Consider the following 6,000-nt stretch of genomic DNA (forward strand, 5'->3'; position numbering starts at 1 on the left):
TTGCTTGGCTTGTCATAGGGGTTGTGCATGATGAGAGCATTCTTGTGTGACAAAAATGAAACATGACTAAACTATATGATTTTGTAGGGATGAACTTTCTTTGGCCATGTTATTTTGAGAAGACATAATTGCTTAGTTAGTATGCTTAAAGTATTATCATTTTTATGTCAATATGACTTTTGTCTTGAATCTTTTGGATCTGAATATTCATACCACAATTAAGAAGAATCACATTGAAATTATGCCAAGTAGCACTCCGCATCAAAAATTCTATTTTTATCATTTACCTACTCGAGGACGAGCAGGAATTAAGCTTGGGGATGCTGATACGTCTCCAACGTATCTATAATTTTTGATTGCTCCATGCTATATTATCTGCTATTTTGGATGTTTATGGGCTTTATTATACACTTCTATAACATTTTTGGGACTAACCTATTAACCCAGAGCCCAGTGCCAGTTTCTGTTTTTACCTTGTTTTAGGGTTTCGAAGAAAAGGAAAATCAAACGGAGTCCAATTGACGTGAAACTTCACGGAACTCATTTTTGGAAGGAAAGAAGCCCAAAAGACTTGGAGTGCACGTCAGGGGATCTGCGAGGAGGTCACGAGGCAGGGGGGCGCGCCCACCCCCCAGGGCGCGCCCTCCACCCTCGTGAGCCCCTCATGGCCCCCCTGACATACTTCTTCCGCCTATATATCTTAATATACCCTAAAAACATCCGTGAGCACAATAGATCGGGAGTTCCGCCGCCAGAAGCCTCCGTAGCCACTGAAAGCCAATCTAGACCCATTCAGGCACCCTGCCGGAGGGGGCAATCCTTCTCCGGTGGCCATCTTCATCATCCCGGTTCTCTCCATGAAGAGGAGGGAGTAGTTCTCCCTCGGGGCTGAGGGTATGTACCAGTAGCTATGTGTTTGATCTCTCTCTCTCTCTCATGTTCTTGAGGTGATACGATCTTGATATATCGCAAGCTTTGCTATTATATTTGGATCCTATGATGTTTCTTTCCCCCTCTACTCTCTTGTAATGAATTGAGTTTTCCCTTTGAAGTTATTTTATCGGATTGAGTCTTTAAAGATTTGAGAACACTTGACGTATGTCTTGACGTATGTCTTGCCGTGCGTATGTGTGGTGATAATGGGATACCACGTGATTCACTTGATGTATGTTTTGGTGATCAACTTGCGAGTTCCGCCCATGAACTTATGCATAGGGGTTGGCACACGTTTTCGTCGTGATTCTCCGGTAGAAACTTTGGGGCACTCTTTGAGGTTCTATGTGTTGGTTGAATAGATGAATCTGAGATTGTGTGATGCATATCGTATAATCATACCCACGGATACTTGAGGTGACATTGGAGTATCTAGGTGACATTAGGGTTTTGGTTGATTTGTGTCTTAAGGTGTTATTCTACTACGAACTCTAGGGCTGTTTGTGACACTTATAGGAATAGCCCAACAGATTGATTCGAAAGAATAACTTTGAGGTGGTTTCGTACCCTACCATAATCTCTTCGTTCGTTCTCCGCTATTAGTGACTTTGGAGTGACTCTTTTTTGCATGTTGAGGGATAGTTATGTGATCCAATTATGTTAGTATTGTTGAGGGAACTTACACTAGTGAAAGTATGAACCCCAGGCCTTGTTTCCTAGCATTGCAATACCGTTTACGCTCACTTTTATCATTAGTTACCTTGCTGTTTTCATAATTTCAGATTACAAATACTATTATCTACTATCCACATTGCACTTGTATCACCATCTCTTCGCCGAACTAGTGCACCTATACAATTTACCATTGTATTGGGTGTGTTGGGGACACAAGAGACTCTTTGTTATTTGGTTGCAGGGTTGCTTGAGAGAGATCATCTTTATCCTACGCCTCCTACGGATTGATAAACCTTAGGTCATCCACTTGAGGGAAATTTGCTACTGTCCTACAAACCTCCGCACTTGGAGGCCCAACAACGTCTACAAGAAGAAGGTTGTGTAGTAGACATCATGAAATAGTTCCACATTGTTTTAAAAAAAGGCCAAACTCGTAACTCAAATATTTACCTCTATGATCAGACCGTAAGAACTTTATTTTCTTATTACGATGATTCTTCACTTCACTCTGAAATTCTTTGAAGTTTTCAAATATTTCAGACTTGTGTTTCATTAAGTAGATATACCCATACTTACTCAAATCATCTGTGAGGGTCAGAAAATAACGATACCCGCCGCGTGTTTCAACACTCATCGGACCGCATACATCGGTATGTATTATTTTCAATATGTCATTAGCTCGCTCCATTGTTCTGGAGAACGGAGTTTTAGTCATCTTGCCCATGAGGCATGACTCGCAAGTATCAAATGATTCATAATCAAGTGATTCCAAAAGTCCATCTGCATGGAGTTTCTTCATGCTTTTTACACCAATATGACCTAAACGGTAGTGCCACAAATATGTTGCACTATCATTATCAACTTTGCATCTTTTGGCATCAATATAATGAATATTTATATTACTACGATCGAGATTAAATCAACCATTTACATTGGGTGTATGACCATAGAAGGTTTTATTCATGTAAACAGAATAATACTTATTCTCTAATTTAAATGAATAACCGTATTGCAATAAACATGATCTAATCATATTCATGCTTAACGCAAACACCAAATAACATTTATTTAGGTTCAACACTAATCCCGAAGGTAGAGGGAGTGTGCGATGGTGATCATATCAACCTTGGAATCATTTTCAACACACATCGTCACCTTGCTTTTAACTAGTCTCAACAACTCATGTTTCGAGTTACTAATCTTAGCAACTAAACTGGTATCAAATACCCAGTGATTACTTCAAACATTAGTATAATACATATCAATAATATGTATATCAAATATACCTTTGTTCACTTTGCCATCCTTCTTATCTGCCAAGTTTTTGGGGCAGTTCCACTTCTAGTGACCATTTCCTTTGGAGTAGAAGCACTCAGTTACAGGCTTGGGTCCAGCTTTTGGCTTCTTCACGGGAGTGGCAACTTGCTTGCCATTCTTCTTGAAGTTCCCTTTTCTTCCCTTGCCTTTTTTCTTGAAACTAGTGGTCTTGTCAACCATCAACACTTGATGCTCTTTCTTGATTTCTACCATTGCTGATTTTCAGTATCGTGAAGAGCTCGGGAATCATTTTTGTCATCCCTTGTATATTATAGTTCATCACGAAGTTCTAGTAGCTTGGTGATAGTGACTAGAGAACTTTGTCATTCACTATCTTATCTGGAAGATTAACTCCCATTTGATTCAAGCGATTGTAGTAGCCAAACATTCTGAGCACATGCTCACTGGTTGAGCTATTCTCCTCCATCTTGTTGGCAAAGTACTTGTCAGAGGTCTCATACCTTTCAACACGGGCATCAGTCTGAAATACCAATTTTTAGGTCTTGGAACATCTCATATGCTCCATGGCATTCAAAACGTTTTTGAAGTTCCGGATCTAAGACGTAAAGAATGGCACACTAAACTATCAAGTAGTCATCATATCGAGTTTGTCAAACGTTCATAATGTCTGCATCTGCTTGTAACATCCCAAAATTCTAAATTTTGGAATGTTATATTAAATAAATAATTCTGATTTGTTTGTTTGATTGTTGAGTGATTGATTGTGTGAAATTGAGTGGAATTTGAAACTTTTTGAAAGTTTAATGAGAGGGAATGAAATGACTTTCCCAGGCTTTCTTTTTGACTTTTGATCTCTGGGGATTCAAATTCATTTATCATCATAACACTAGTGTGAAGATGACATGACTTCTTCCATTTGAAATGAAAAGGGTTTTTGAAAAAAAGAGAATATTTGAATTCCATCTGAAAGTATTTCAAATTCATAAACTTTATGCAACTCAATGATTTTCATGAGGGAAGATAAAATGACTTCTTCAAAGTATATGAAATATGAGTTGGAAGTATGAAGAAAGGTTTGAAGATGGTTTGAATTTTTTTAAATTCAAAACCATTTGGAGTTATTTGGTTTATTTCGAATTATTTTTCTCCAAAATTAAACTATATGGAAAATAGGGTAAAATGATTCCCTACATTATAAAAATGGAGAAAATTTAGTTTGAAATAATTTTGGTATCTTAATGTAATTTTATTTGAATTTTAATTGCATCAGTAGCACTTTTTGATTTATTAGAATTTATGTGAATTTTATTTCACCATGTAAAAATGTTCATGTTGTAGGATTTATTCTTCCTGTCATTTTGATATATAATATGTCTATATAAAAGTATTATTGTTTTTCCTTTATTTAGTTTTCTTGTCTGTGCTTTATAAAAAAAATTAGCCGAAGCCAACGGACCAAGGGCCCACCTAATTTTCTCTCTCTCGCTCTCCCTCGGCCCATCTACGCGCTAGGCTGGCCCAGCAGCCACGCGCACGCCCGGAGCCCCTTCGCCTCGGTCGCCCGCTCTCTCCTCGCTCGCCCTCTGCCGCTGACCGCTGGGGCCCACTGCCCGATCGCCCCGCCCGCATCTTCCTCTTCTTCCTCCCCACGCCAGAACCACCGCCGCCGCCGGCGTATCCCGGAGATCGCGGGATCCTCCCCTGATTCGCCCCCTCCACCAAGGAAACCCCTCCCCCTATATATATACCCCTCCCCTCACCCCGTTCTACCCCTTCCTGACCCCCGAACCCCTCTCCATCGCCTGCAATCCCTCGCCGGAGCCCGAGCTCCGCCGCCACACCATTGCCGCCGCAGCACTCGACCCCGCCACCTTGCCGCCACCTAAGATCACCACCACAACCCCATCGCTCGTCCGCATCTCCCCATGCCTTCGCCCGAGCCCGAAACCCACCGGAGCGCCGTCATCCGCCGACGCCCGAACGCCATCGCCGCCTCAACCTCACCGCCGTCCTCCTCTGACGTCCCCGAGCTCACCGCCGACCACCATCGGCATCGCCGTTGTCTTCCGCATCGCCTGGGCGTCTTCACCGTCGTCGAGGACCACTGGAGACCTCACTGCATCGTCCCCGAGCCGCCACCGCCGCCGATGACCTCGCCGGAGCTCGCCCCACCGCGGTGAGCCATTCCCCTTCGTCCGATCTGTTATTGACGCGCTAGATTAGATCTAACGAACGGTTAGGTTTTTCTGTTTATAGATCAGTTTAGTTCCGGTTCGTTTCAGTTTTATTCGGTTTAGATCGGTTCAGGTCGAGTCGGTTTAGCCGATCGGTCTTTCTATTTTAGCCCGTACACGTTTCTACTATTTTCCGCCCGAGCGCTGTTTAGTTTCAGCTCGCACACCCCGTAGCGCCCGTTAGTTTTTTTTCGTTTCTGTTTTAAAAACAGAATAGTTCTGATTTTATATTGCTTATAACTTTTATGTTTTAGATCCAAATTGATTGATTCTTTTTGAATTAGATTCAAAATTTGTTGAAGTTTCTGCTTGTACCATTGGATTTCAAATGTGAGTAGTTTAAAACTGAATTTGATGAAATTTATCCAAATCGCTATTTTGGCCGTATCTTGAATTTTATGAAATATTTTTGATTGATTCTTTTTGCTACTGTTTTGTTACTGTTTTGTCTATCCAGTAGCTTATAGTTATTCATTTTTTTAGTTTAATTTAATTAGGTTTATTGCGAAAACAGTACTGTTTTGCTTATGTAGTTGTTTTGGTCATATAATTGGTGTTTTTAATTATTTTTAGTTAATTCCTTTTGTAAATTTTTACATGTTGTCGTATGTTTATGTTAGACTGCAGTAGATAAATTTTTGTAGTTATTTACTAGTGTTTAGCTACTATTTTAGTATTTGTTTGTTTAGTTCATAGTGATAGTTGATAAAAGTAGTTCCATTAGTTTCAAAACTAACTCTTTTTGCCACTTCATTATATGTTGTCATTGATTCTGTTATTTAGGAGTAAATTAGTTTGATAATTATTTTAGTATTGTTTACTTTTGTCTTTTGCTAGTTGTTATAGTTGTTCTGGTGTTAACTAGTCAGTTACAATAGTT

Source organism: Triticum urartu, chromosome 3A (genome assembly GCF_056163025.1).
Source record: "Triticum urartu cultivar PI428250 chromosome 3A, HENAU_Tu73, whole genome shotgun sequence".
Classification (NCBI taxonomy): Eukaryota; Viridiplantae; Streptophyta; class Magnoliopsida; order Poales; family Poaceae; genus Triticum; species Triticum urartu.